Below are 15,326 nucleotides of genomic sequence, written 5' to 3'. Positions count from 1 at the left end.
CAGCTATCAATTTTGCAGTTAGCCAACTACATACATATCTACCTGTGAACATGTAGATAATATGCTGAATTGGATTCTAATTTTTTGAGTCCTCCTTCCTAAAATAAACATGAAATAGAGGGTATACATATATGTACATACATATATTTACCCATGTAAAGACCATCCTATCTGCACGCTCTTTTAGTAACTGAACTGATGAACACTGGCTTGATTTCCTTTGAAAATGTTATGTCCACTAGCACTGCCACATTGCATAAGGACATTTATTTCTAAAACCCCAATATAAGTTTTTAATTTAAAGTAAAAAGAAACAATTCTCTCTTTTGCTGGGTGCAGTTAGAAATCTTGATTCTCAGATGAGATTCGTCAGAAGGAGATTATAGCAAGATTAAAGGAAGGACAGAAATTCCTCTCCCACTCCCTGCACTGCAATTATTCATACATCTGTAGTATTTCTCAAACAAGACTATTTCAGAAGACAAGAACATTGAATTTCATACCTTTTGCCAGACAGCTTCAGTTTATAATCTCTTGAAATTTCCACAGAATTCCCCGAAGTCACACTTTCTGGCAAAACTCCAGCCTGACCCCTACAGTCTAACATTCACAACACAAATATTTCGTCCCAGTATATGTTTTTTTAATCAGACAAACCACTGCCCTTTGGTTTTATTATATTATTCTGACAAAATGCTGAAATTTCTGTCTACAATTATTAAAAAGCAAAACCAAAACAGACAAACAAGCAAACAACAACAACAAGAGTCTCCCACAATCCGTCAAAACTGACCCTGGTATCACTAACCTTGAGAAATCAGCTCTCAGTGCAAACAGAGATCTTCACCTCTGTTTCTCTGTTTTTCCAGATCTCTAAGTGAAAGACTTGTTAAAGGTCCAGCCTTGTTCTAGCCACTTATAACTATGTTTGCAACTGCACTGTTTTGGGGTAACACAAAACTCTGAGTTCTGTATATGCAAGATTTTTCTTTCCATTCCTTCTTCCAGATTAGGAGGACTTGGAGAAAAGAATTCAGCCTCTGTTGTTTGTTAATTACGTCCAGAAGTTCCTACAGAACATCAGCTTCTTGTATCAGACTGTTCCTACATTCACTACGTGCCCAAGCATTTACCCACTCAGCTCCGTTAACTGAGTTATTCCCTATCCTTATCAACTGCTGGAATTTCCCTTTGAGACCTCAGTGCACCAAAGAGGGAAAGATGCACTTAGTGTGGGGAAAAACAGCCCTGTTTTTGCCTCCCTCCTGCCAACACTTGCAGTGTTTAAGATAATACATTCTGTAATAAAAATGAATGAAAATTTGAAAACGTAAGTGGAGTTGTACTCTCATAATCCACTCAAACTGCATCTCTTATAGGTGTTATCTTTTCTGAGTACTGGAAATAACAAAAGAGAGGTCTGGCTATGAACCCTGCCAAAGCCAGGAGGAACTGCCCCACACAAACCAAGCTGCAGCTGCCAACTGTTCCCAGCACAGCAATGACTGGGGACTTCTTGCTAGCCCAAAGTGCCACCAGCTGCCACTATGCAGCTGACAAGGAGATCATTGCATGTACAAGGCAGCAGCTCCAGAAGGCCTGCAGGACCTTTGTGGGAAGGGGACTAGTTAAATCTCAGGATGTAGAGGCTGCTCCCCAACAGTCATGTTTATTTAGCTGACAATTTACGTCTACAAAAGCATCAACTTCTCAACAAATTATTCATCAAAAGACCAGCTTCATGCTTTCTGATTCACAGCACTGACTTTCAGGATATTCTATCTAATTAATCTGAAGTAGATATGAATAAACAAACACGGCATTATGCTAAATTCATTAATTATGTACTAAGTTACACAGTGCGAAAAGTACACATAACACTGGGAGCTCGTGGAAGATGTGTCTGCAAAAGAGAAAGTATTATCTCCGTGATCAGAAACATCATTTCACTTTTAGCTGCACCTGTTTTGGATGTTTCGGCTAAAATGTGTTATTAATTTTCAAGTTGTGACTGACTGCATGTGATATCTCTATCTGATGTTTGAATGCTCTACGTAAGAACAATCTGCCTAGTCCAATGATCTGTCTCTCACAATAAGCAGCCACAGGCAGTTTTTTTACAGAGATGCATACAAAACTGTGCATGTTTAGGGCCATCCTTCCCTTGTGTACTCATTGGCCTGCCAACAACTTCAGCTTCAAGGATTCTTTATTTGGAAGGTACACCTAGATCATATTTGACAGCTGACAAAATCTCTTTTCTCCCCAGAGACACCCTTCAGTCACATTAGCTGAGTATGTTTTCATAGCATCCCTCAATACAACATAGATCACAAATGTTGTAGTATATGATCTGTTGTTAAAATAACCATTTACTTAAGAGTTTTAGTTGTAAGATACAGCTATTCCTCCATTGTTCGGTGGGGGATCAAAGAAACAATAAAGAGCTTTCCATCTTGGAAGGGGAAGAAAAGAGAAGAAAAAAGAAAGTTCCCCTCTTCTCATCAGGAAATAAGGGCCCAATCTCTTGACATCAACAGACTCAGATCATCTCTTGCAGGAGATAAATGTTTGTTTAGGAATTACAGTCCCAATTGAAGCTTTTCTATGTTGCTGAGCAAATCACAAATTTGATTATCAGATAAAGCTTTTCAAGGGACAAAGTAGTGACTGAAATCATTTGCTTCCTAAACACCCAGAGTTACAGCCATCAGCACCAAGTGAGAGACCAAGAGAACTAGCACTGAGCTGTGCTCATAAGGGCCCTCCAGCAAAACCTCTTCCAAGCACTCACAGGTGAGTACCTGCTTTTGTCCAGACTCAGAACCCGTGCAACTCCTCACCTTCCTCTTCCATGTGACAGTGAGTACTGAAGCAACCCCATTCCCCCATCTCCTTCTGTGGATGATTAAAGAGAGGTCCTTGTTTTCTCCCGGCTTCACTTACCTTGTCTGAGGTATCAGCCTATATTCAGTACTGCTGGACCATGAAGCCTGTTTCAAAATGCAGTTCAGTGTTCACTCAGTGTCATGGTAACCTAAAAAAGGAATTATACTGACATTAAAAAAAAAAAAAAAAAAAAAAAAAAGAAATTGATACAACACAGAAGGACTTCCATGGCCAATAATACTCTCATACCTCACTTTTCTGTTGTTCTTCCAGCAGTCAGTCCTGGCTGGGGTGTTGCAGCATAACTCCAACAGCTGGCAGGAGCACTGTCAACTTCCCTTTCCTCCCAGTTTCCATCTTCTCACTCAAATCAGAAACTTCGTATTACTGGAGACAAGGAGCCATCCTTTTGAATGCTGTGTACGTATAAGGAAAAGGATGAAATATCAAAATAGGTCTGTAGAATTTGTATAGGTTTTATATATATTGTACGAATTTACCTGTTATCCAACATTTCTTAAACTTAACTAAGAAAGCATTTGGTTTGAGTTTTGGAGGAGGTGGTTTCTTATACAAACACATGAGGCTGCATTACAGCTATACGTTTCTTTTGAACACACAATGCTGTAGCAGCATGAAAATATCTGCACAAACCTTGTAAGGGTGATGTTGTTAAGCCCTGCATATTGGTGTTTCTAAACCCAGCAGATTCAGGTACCATCACCTCCCTTAAAACACTCATAAATTTTCTACGAACAGTTTTATAAACAGGGAAAATGTCCGTATCCCTGACAAACTCAGTATTAGTAAGAAATAAAACAAAATGTTCAGGAAATTTTCAATAATTGAGGTAATATTGTGATACATATTAAGATCTCTATTAATGTAAAGGACAACACATTGCTTACAGGTTTCTGAAGTTGGATATGTAGGGCTGTTGGATTTCTTTTCATCAACAAATGGTGGAGGAAATTGCAGAATTGCTGCTATTTTTGCCCTTGTGCACTTGTTTGCTGTGAGATTTCTCCACGGTCTATTACAATTTAATTTCATAAATATCCCTTGAAAACAGGGGTTTAAAAAAAAAAAAAAAATGCCCTGCATCCCCAGTACTGAAAAGTGAAGCAGGCTATATTTAGAACCACCTTTGCAGGAAGGGGACACCTCAATAAATGCTCTGTGTGGCCATTTGTAAGGGTTATGTGTCTGCCGATGCAATCTACATTTTTTACGCTAATAGTACAAGTCAGAATAAATATCATCTCCTCTCATGTGCCAGCCCTTTGATAAAGCAGAATTGGCCTGGTTGATTAGGAATACGTGTCAAACAAAGATAATGGGGGAATCCCTTTCAGCAGTGTCACACAACCTCAGCAACCATAATGAGACCAATTTAATGAGCCTTCTGTTTTACAAGAGATATTAATTGCAGTCCTGTCACATAAGGTACAATTCAAGATAAAATACGTAAAAAGGAAGGGGAAGGGATTTCATTCCATTTTTGTCATGATTATAAATTTTCTCACAGGATCATGAATCTCCCGACTGCTGATCTAAATACTCCAGGTGGCTGACACCACCGCAGAACAATGCGTTACGAAGGCTGTTGAACACTAGACCGCCAGGCTTTTCGTTCATCTTTCTGCCATTGTGATTTTTATTCTACTCTAGGCATTTTTTTTCTCTTTTTTTTTTTTAATATTCTATTTCCATCTTTTTGTTTGTTTCTTTGTTTGTTGTTGTACTAGTACGAATGCAATGGGAATCTGCCCTACAAAAAGAAAGCACCATTCCCATGTATTCATCCATGAGGCTGCTTCCCTTTTCTCACTGGCATGGTCATATCTTAAAAATGCTTTTGCAAGTGTTCCACTTCATGCTTCTTCAGCCAGGCTCAGAGACTTGCAATTAAGCATACATCTACGTGTTGTGTTGGATTGGAGCACAAATTATATTTATGCATGTAAATCAAAACTCTCAGTTCAGGATTTCAAAAGATATATCCGCATCCAATTACTCTTTATAAGAGAACATGTGCTCTCCGTTTGTGTATCACACCAACTTCGCGTTGCCAAAGCATGCGCTCCCAGCCAGGGCTCCTGCGATGGAGGGAGAGGAAGGACCTGCTCGGTGACAGATGCTCGTGGCTGCGGCACGGCAGCGGGGACGCTCCCCACTCTGCAGCCTCACCTGGGAGTCAAAGCAGCTGCAGGCTGATCCCCTGCACGTGGCAGATGCTGAGCAGCGGGCGCTGCCTGCACATGCAGCACAGGATTGAACAGGTCTTGGGCACTGCTTGCACATCTGCGTGTGTTGGGGATTAGTTTAAAATTAATTCTAATAAACACATTGTCACGTCAGCAGATGTAATGTGCTTCCTAACCAGGTCCAGGCTTTCTTTTAGCAACGTGTGCACCTGCAATGAAACCGCGGCTGCAAAGCCCTGCCTGCAATATATTCAGCTCCAAATATTCCCAAACTACACTGAAGTGGTAGAAACTTAGAGAACCTTAGTTCTCATTCCTAATCCCGTCATCAGGTTAGAAGAATTCAGTTGCTTCGAGATCCTGCAACAGCAGCTTTATAGAGAGCATTGCTGCTTAACAGCTGAACCTTGAGGCTGTTCCTAATCCTAACCCTTTTGTTCCGGCAATGCCAAAAACTGCAAAAACAGCTCTGTTGTATTGTACTCCCACTTTGTTGGTCATTAAAAAGTTGACTATCTCCTGACTGAGAAGGCGATAGATGAACAAAAACCAAGATGGGATAATTTTATCTACAAAATACGTCAGTAGAGTTGTGGGAATATTTAGCACTTAGGTAGGGCTTCACACGCCAGCCTGAGATGCTATCCCAGACTTCTTAGGACATCATAACAACAGAGTCTAGAGCTGCTTGCTGTGAGGTAGCTTCTACGAAACTTTCCTTCCACACATTGGTGCCACGAGTTAAGTCTTATTTTTTTGCAAAAAGCCTGCCTATTCAGGAAATGTAGTGCTGAAATTCAGGCAGCCATACACATTCTGCAGAATTCAAAGTATGGTGCAAAGTCTGTCGGGCAAATGAAACAAACCCCTGAAATACACACTTTCTGTCAAGGTTAGCCTTACACCGCAAAATCTATGCATGCTTTAGGACACCTCTCTGAGCGAAAGTGGTTCCTAAACCCCTTCCTCAAGAAGTTACTCAGGGTCAGATTTGGCCCAAAGATGCAAATATATACTAACTTCCTCAGATGTATCTTGGAGTCCTAATTCTTATTTAAATAAATAAATAAATAACCTAGCTAGAGTTTGGGTACCTCCGTAACTTTTCAAATCTTGTCCAAGGAGTTTAATTTGCTTCTGAAAAGACGTGCTTTAAAAATCATAAATATGTAATTCACAGTAATAAGACCTCAGCACTTGCTCCCATACTTGCTGGACCAGAAAGTAAGTCTGACATTGGAAAGAACAGCTCTTTGCTGCTCATATGGAAATGCTGGGGTCATTCCAGGTGACCCTGTGCAGAGATAAAAGGGCCAACAGAGTTGTTGTGAGCAGTATTTTCTGATTATAACAAAAACAAACAAATAAACAAACAAGCCAGAACGCACAGATGTGGGCACATTCTCTAGAATAATTACTGATCTACCATGTTATGATTATTTCATCATTTTTATTTTTTAAATTTTTTGTTAATGGAAAATAATGATATGGCAAGACAACGTAATGCACTACTTCATACTATGCATTCTGACAATATCATTTCCTGAGTTTATTAATTTTAGTTTTCTGAAAAGTAACATGTACATATAAGCTACTAGTAGTCCCCTTCCACATTCGGACCCTGAAAGACTACGCTAGAATACTGACAACCCAACGCAGCATTCTGATGTTGGAAAATACGTTACTTTCCAGTAATTAAAATGACTCATCAAGGAAAACATGAATTAATATATTAACTCATTTCGATAGTCTTTTATACTGTCACATCGTGAACAAATAAGAACCTCAGGTATGTAAAAGCAGCATTTGCTCTCTCCTGCAAGGAGATCACTTACCCGCTGAGCTGGGACAGACCCTTTTCTGTGACCTCTGCAAAAGTTGCCCCCCGGCTCCCCCGTGGTTAACATGTTCTGACGATCATCCTTTGTCTCAGTCACATACTGGCAAAGGACTCTGCTTCACTGAAATCAATCAAACAAACTGCTCCAAGCTTTAATCTTTTACGCAATAGCCAGAGCAACACAGTGCCATCTCACGAGTCCCATATTTGTAAGCATTCAGAAGAAGAAATGTGACATACTGCCTTCTCTGTGATCAATATGACAATTGATATTTTCACCTTGTTCTGTGAAAGCTGCTTCCTAAAGCAAGCACCTGTGAGTAAGTAATAGCAAGGACAGATTGGTCCTTGTATATTACATTTCAACGACCATGATAAAACTTGGGAGTGCCCAGAAAACAAGCTTCCCAGTTTACAAGAAAAGCCAATTTCCCAACCAACACAGACCTGCCAGAAGAGCATCTAGACTTCACAAGATCTGCTTTAAAATGCCACTGAAGTGGTGCTCCCTAGCTCCATCCCAACATCCCAAAGCTGCAGTTCAGGCCAAACCTTTCCTCCTTTACTAAAGTAAAAGTAATGCTGAACGTCCAGGTTAGCTGTGCAGAGCAGGTCTGGTACCCTGGGGTACAAGATTTCGCAGGAGCTGGGGAAGGTGTGTGAGAAGTGTTGCGAGCTGGTCCCCTCTCGGCTACCGTTAAAAAAAGGTGCTTGTTATTCCAGAGGAAATTAGAATACTTTATGCTCACAAAGTATTTAAAATGCAACTACTTCAAAAAGACAGGCTACAACTGAAGTTTTCAGCAGCGGCTTTCAGAGCCCCACCCTCAGCAAAGCAGAAAGAAAAGAAACAGGAGCTCAGCATTTCTCACAAAATAGGGCTGCGTAAAACCCCCAGGCCAAAAATACTCTTCAGACTTCCTTGGAGAGCATAAAAGATCAAAACTTCAGTCTCAGCCCCGTGTATCTGAATTGCTAATAGATGCTCAGTACTGTCTCCATCTGCAGTGTCACACAACGAGGATTAGAGGTAATCGTGTTTTTAAGGAAAGGGAGTGTTTCACAGTGCCAGAAGCATCCTCAAGACTCAGACTCAAAATTATGATTTAGCATTTTCTGGTTTGCCCTGGACTAGCTTTCCCAATCTCCTGTTTATGAACAGCTGCACCAATACCGCACTGCTCTCATGTGCCAAGTAACAATGGGACATTGCAAAACTACAAAGGCTCGTCCTGTCCATTTAGCCAGCGTGTCACACGGAGACAAAGCATAATGCAGCCCTGTGAAAAGTCCACCCACAAACTTCATTTCACACTATGCAATGAGGCACTTGAGTTCTCTGCCTTCCTGCTCTCAAACGAGTTCACACGACAACAACTTCAGCATTTTGGGGACTGCAGCATGCAGCCTTCCATCAAGTCACCTGTTTAAAAGAATCATCATTAAAAATACTTCATCCCATTTTGTTTATTCTTTCTTTAAAACTGTTGTGTTAATCCAGTTTAAAATGTAAATGAGTACTCAACAATGAAAAAGAGCTGTTGCCATTGAAGAGAAAAGCCACGTCATCTTATTAAAAACCTAACCCTCCTGAATTTGAGTCCACAGCACACTGAAGTGAGTATAAGAAGCTATTCCTAAAAATACACTTTATTTTTTTCACTACCAAAACACGCTGCCTCGACATTTCCAGATAAAGTTTAAAAAATGTAGCATTGGTTATCAAATGGGCAAGATTTATTTTATCAATTTAAATTGCAACAAAACGTCCATTATACTGGCACGGTGGAAGCAAAGAGCTGGACCTCCCCTGCACACACACACACACACACACACACATCTTACCAAAAGCTGGCAGAACAGCCCCATGGCTCCAAGAGGAGGAGCAACAAAACCAAACATTAAATGTCAGCAAAAGACATCCTCGGCACAGCTGTATTTGGAAAGCAGTGTTTTGCTGCTACTGGGGTGTGTTGATGGGACTGTACAACAAATGTAGTGTCACAGCAAAAAGAAATCGAAAGGAAGGGACAGCAAAGAAGGCTAAAAGCTACTAGATTGGACGTGCATTTTCCCCAAGCAGTGTGGTAGAAATAGGTGAGGACTAATTCAAGCAAAAAGATATTCCTAATATTAATCTGTTTTTATCAGTAATTGCAGCCTTCCTATCTGGTTTTAGTCAGATTTTATAAGCCCACAAATAACTGTTTTAAGCATCTAATTTTATCGTTAATTAATTCTCTGCGCAAGGAACAATGACAAACTTGGAACAATTTTCCTAAATGAGAAGGAGACAGCTGATGGCTCAGGTTTCCCAGCACTGCTGATCTTTGACCTTTCTGAAAATTCACAGGCAAATCTCCCCACCAACCTTCTCTTGCAGCTGAGTCTCAGCACCGTAAAGTGTCAGCATTTACATTTCTTACAGTTGTGATAAAATGTTGGATATCCTTCTGCAAAGCAAAAGGAGGTTGACGGCTTTATCAATTTTATGGGGTTGGAACTAGATGATCTTTAATGTCCCTTCCGACCCGAGCCAGTCTATGATTCTATGATTTATGTTAACACGGCATGAAAAACACAGGTCAGACCCTACATCCTGAACATTTTCCTCTGCCACGAACTCGAGGTGCCATCAGGGTAGATCCAAAGACAGTCTGCAGCACTTTTGCCTGAATGCACTTCTGGTTGTTATTCCAACAACAGTTATACAGAGAAGCTTTAGAAAGCACAATCAGTACAAAATATGTTGTCTCCAAACATGGTCTGAAGGCAGCTAACATCAGCTTGATCCTACAGTCCTGCTAAGTCACCCTCATTGATGCTAAGGACCTGTTTTGGTCATTTAGTTTGAGCACAGGCACTGCTCCTTTGATTTGAAAAGGGTATTTGCCATATTAAGGATTGCAGGAGTCAGCAGACATGCTGGTCCTCACATTCAGGAGAAAGAACCCATTTAAATATCCTTATGATTAAGTGAGGGCATTAAAAAACAACTCTCTGACACGCAGGTGAGCACAACGAAATTATGGTAACAAACCTTGTGCAGATACAGCTGGAGCAGGATACGGCCCTCAGAGCCAGCTGAAAGCTCCAGGGAGCCGGGCGAGAGATCCTCAGATGGCACCATCACACCCTCCTCTCAAGAAAAGAAACGAAAATGTTGAAGTTCAGTGCCAGTCTTCCTCACTTAAGTCACTGAACAAAACTGAAGGAATGAAAAACAGCTTTGCTAGGAACTTCTGAAAAATTTAGCTAAAGGATTGTGATGGGAGCTGGATAAATGCCATTTCTGTTGCATTCTCAGGAATTCCTTTGGAAAAACAGCATTAAAATAAATGAACAAATTAATCACCACAGACTTTTCCTTGTGATTACATGACCTAAGCAGTTCCAGAGGGGAAAGTGCTCCTCTGTGACCAGGCTGTTAAGAAACTACCCTGCAAATAAGAACTTTCTCTCTTTATTGTAATGGGTCTTGACATTGACATTGTCATGTTAATTTGCCAATTCAATCACAGCATTTGCTTGAATTGAGGCAGCAAAGGCATATGAACATCAGCCACCAGCTAAGTCCATGAAAGACAAAAGCTGCCTTTTATGGTCAGTGGTACTTCATGTTGTTTTCTTCCTTTTAGCAAAATTAATGGTCAGATCCAGGAAAAATACAGACTGGCTAAATTGTAATAGTTATCTTCTTGTTTTAGGAAAAAACAGGAACCTCTGGGAGGGGGGGAGGGGGGTAAGATGGGACAGGACAAAATTCACTGAATCATTTGCCAGATCTTGTTTCTCAAAGAAAATGAGCTAAAATTCTATCACAGCTGAAGTAAACTGGCAGAGGATTTGGCTGTAACAAAGACAACCCTCCAAGCATGAAGCTTACCATTTTGCGAGTTCAGGGATATGCCTGGCCCCCGTTTGGGAAAGGGCTTGAGGCAGAGGAGCAGAAAAACTGAGTGCAACCCATAAATGGGAGCCAACACGAATGAAAGGACCACGTGCTGCATACTAGCATCTACAGAAGATGCATTGAATCAGACTGACTAGGTACAAAGACACACCTGCCAACCTAAGAAGTGAAGAAATGGAGAAATGTTAAAATACAACGTCAGATTTTGTGTACTTTTTACAAGCACCTTGCCGACACAGGCCTCAAACATGGAAAAAAGACTGATTGCTGTCTCACTTTTTATAGAGGAATTTTTGTACCTTTGCAAGATTCTCAGAGGCTAAGCCCTGCTTTTTATTCCTACGGCTCGGGGGGCTGGTCTCCCAGCAGAAGGGTGGCATCAGACCGGTGCCCTAAGCCATCAGCAGTCCCAAATTGTTATTTCCAAGAACACCATTGCTGCCTCACTTCCCTTCCTGTCTCTAGCCTTTGCTAGAGACAGATTGATTACTAAGAACATGAGAGCTGAGCAGTATATACATTTACACAAATTACACATTGTGTGAATGCAAAGCTTTGGTTCAGTCAAAAGCAGCAGCCTCAGAGGGAACCAGATGGGAACATGAATAGGTCGAAATTAATGACTTGCAGAGATACAGGAGAATTCAGCATCACGTTGTGTCTCTGGTTAAGTTCACAAACCAGTGTCTCAAGAAGGTAACAAGTGTTTAAAATGAAAACATAAGCATCACAGCAGTGGGCAAGAAACTTAATTGTAACTTGTAAATCAAACCTCAGAGGTCTTACAAGGTCACTGATCTGCAGGTGGATATCCAATAGAAACGTGATACTGTAGACCTGACATAAAAGAGCGCTCTTAATCTCTTCTTTCACATGCATAAGTAACTCATACTGCATGCACATGTCATATCTGTAGTAAACAATTCATTTAAAATCATTTATGGACAGCAGAAAATGTATTTTAATAGTACTTTTCTAAAGGTCAGATAATGCAAAGGAAAACAGATAAAAAGGAAACCAAAGCTTACCCAAGTGATATTTTGAGTATTTTGAGGTTTTCTAATCTCATTAATTATGAGATAACATAATGTTCTTAAAAAATAATACATTATAGAAGTGAGAAGGAGTAAGTTGCACAGCAGGCTCAAGATTAAGACAAAGGGAATTCCCAGTAAGGCAGTTTGTCCCAAGTTTACTCTTGCCTACAAAAACATAAGAGAGCATACTCTTGGATACAACAGTATGCAAGTACATTAAACAACTGTAATATAAAAGTATAATGTTCCCTTTCCAGTAGAGGTGTACCAAACCACAGGAATCCCTGTGACTCCTACTCATGGGACATTTCACCTTCCCCACACTTTGGGAAAGGCCACATCCTAAGTTTTGACCAGATCACTTTGGGACATAAAATAAAAACCAGTTATGAAATTCACTTTCCATAACCCCCAGTCCCCAGCAGTTGTGCATACTCTGAACTGAGAGGACTACCTCCAATCTCCAGCTCGCCAGACAAACCTTACTTCAAAAGTTGCTATCAGGGTCCTTCTGATTTATAGGTAACATTTACTCTTATGCCTTAAATGGGCCACACTTTCTGTAAGTCTGCTTGCACATTCCCTCCACACCTACACAGCACAAGCAAATGCACACACATGCACACCAGGGCAAATTCTGCTTAGCAACTGAAGCTAACTATGCAGAGTAATTAGTATTTGCAAGCCCCTAATAGCAAAAATATCAGCACCCAGCCTTCCTAATGCCATGCTGGTGCACACACATGCATACACATCCTGAGGAGCTTAGAATAATGCTAAGGCATATTTTGCCGCTACTTTCTATTTGTCAGTGTGCTTCTGACCTACAAGCTGGAGCTGTTAATTCTAACAATCCAAGATGTTCTCCTCTTTGGGAGAAAACAGCAAAATATGCTAAATACAGTGTATACTTACTAGCTGGGTAGTGGCTTCTCTAACAGCAATAACCATAATAAAGTTGTCAGATCTTCCTGCTTACTTCTCATTTGACACTGTAACTGTGTCTACCATCTTAAGCTATTGTCGTGGTAAGAGTCACATCAAATTGCTCCTGTAATTATCAGTATGCTTATGTATCCCCAGATAGAGCTATCCCCCGGATTGCCATGAATATTACCAAAGAGCTGTGTCTAAAAAACAAATACAATGTTTTAAACTGCAAAAGAATACCAGTTGTCTGCTTGCTGCAGGCTATAAAGAGCAGATTTTGCACCCCTGCCTTACAGTTCCTCAAGCAAAGGGCTTGGACATGCACCTGACAGCAGAAGCAGAAGGCTTCTATTTCCCTAGCTCTGAAACGACATCAGCCTCCTGCAAGGGTAGGGTCAATCTCACCTGGTAACATCCTTCCTATGTCACTTGAGCTGCCATTGTGCAGACTCAGGGCAGAATCTCACTGAGTCATCACCAGCAGCTGTGCGTCAAAAACCTTCTTAGAGACCTTTAGAGGAAGACACCAATACTTATTTACTGTGCCACACTGCCTAAATAGCCAGGGCCATGCACTGCTGGCTGCACTGGATCTACTTCGCACGTATAGGAGACCTTCCTTAATGATGTTAGCAGGGCTATGCCAAACACCAGAGAGTTAGAACACTCTGGGCAAGCATTTCTGTACCAGAGGCACTGGCTGCTCATACATTGTGCTTTTGACTTACCCTGCCTTAGCAGATGGAGGTGATACAGTCAGTCACTTGTGAGGCTAGGCTGGATTTGTTAATTGTTCAGTGGCAGGCCGATTCTTATTCAGTCAAAGCCTCTTCCACCCGCAGAAGTCAGAAATGGAGAATGTTGAGCAAGGTCTTTCCCAGCTAGCTCAGCTCCCTGCCATGTCAGAGTTGTTCCTTACTGTAGATTTGCACACTTTGAAATTGGTCAGATTTTAAATCTGCTTACAACATTCAGGGGGACATCACTGACAAATGCTTTCGCAGCGAGTGTCAGTACAAATTCAGCAGCTGAAATACCAATCTGCAACTATTCTTCTGTTCACAGGGTTTTAAAGATGCATCGTGGTCCACAGCTGTCATTCACCTGGCATACACACTTTAATGTCTTGAGTTTGCCAAGCGAGCCAAACCCATGGGCCAGTTAGTTCCCACTAATGTGGTCTGCCACACAAAGAAGCAGAAGAGAAATTTTGGAGGGGGGGCACATGCAAAGCAGCATCTCAGCAGATAGCTTTATCATGCACCCCCTCACCTTGCAATGAGTCTCCAGACAACAGTGGTGTGAGACAGGCAATGCCTCTTGAGAGGGATATAAGACATAGGTTAGTTGGGCTTGGACCTGGCGATGAAAGATCCTTCTGAGCCTGTAGTGTCTCGCAGCAACCTGAGGAGCAACTTGACAAAGTCATGTCCCTGTCCGTGTCAGAGATGGTGCAGATACGTGGTGTGGCAGAATAATGTTGCAAGCTTCCCACCTTACAAACTGTGAGTAGCTGAACTACTCAAGTTGCCCCTTCCAGCCTTCAGATCAATCAGTCCCACGACGGACTTATAAACAGAAAGTTTTTTTGTCCAGGAAAGAGAACTGGAAAGGACCATGGGAGTCAGAAAGGAATTTCCCCCAGGCCAAACTGCTTCCTCACACACACCCCAGCCCCCTTTATCGCTAACTGCTGCCACTGCAGTGACCACACAGGGCGTTCCTGTGACACTTTCTAATTTTGTGGCTTTTGATCTTTTGCACTAATGGTCTGAGTTTTATTAGAAGGTGCTAGGAAGTTTCATCACTTTGGATGAGTATTTTGTGGACCAGTCTGAAATGTAAGTACTTGGCAAGTCTGTTAGCCTAACATAATACAAAATGGTAGCATTTTTAATGATTTTTCAAATGTTACGCTGAAGGAGAAAACATACCTGTACCTACTGCCAAAGAGCAGTCTCAGATACTGCAGGGAGAGAAAGGCTAATCAAGTATACAGTCAAGGAGAAAGGCATTGATCCCCCCCCAAAATTGAGTACATTTACTCCCAGGATCAGGCACGTAAACTGGTTCCTCAACTCCATATTTGTGGGTCACATGCTCAATGCCCAGGAAAGACAGCAGTTAGAATATTATTCCCCTAAAGTCTCCTACATCAAAGCAGTCGCTGATCTTAGTTATCTAGATAAGCTTTAAACCTGTGTTGAGCTCTTAAAAATTATAGTGATTGTTTTCAACAAAAGAATTATAAGATGACCAAAATTAAAGGCGGCAGCAGGCTCCTAGCTACCTGTAACTCCAGCTGAAAAATCTTTTCCTTTTAGAATGAATTTATGTTACAAAATATGTTTTGTTTGGTATGCTATTACACAGCTTTATGTTCTTTAATTTTTCTATTCACTCACCTTCTGGAGAAAGAAAAATGAAATTAAAAACAAAAGCTGATAGTAAACATACATTATGAAATATGAAGAATCATGGGACCAACTGACCACTGCAGTGATTATGAA

This window comes from Aythya marila (genome assembly GCF_965140915.1).
Source record: "Aythya marila genome assembly, chromosome: 7".
Classification (NCBI taxonomy): Eukaryota; Metazoa; Chordata; class Aves; order Anseriformes; family Anatidae; genus Aythya; species Aythya marila.
The sequence above is the reverse complement of the archived record's forward strand: the minus strand, read 5'-3'. Positions refer to the sequence as shown.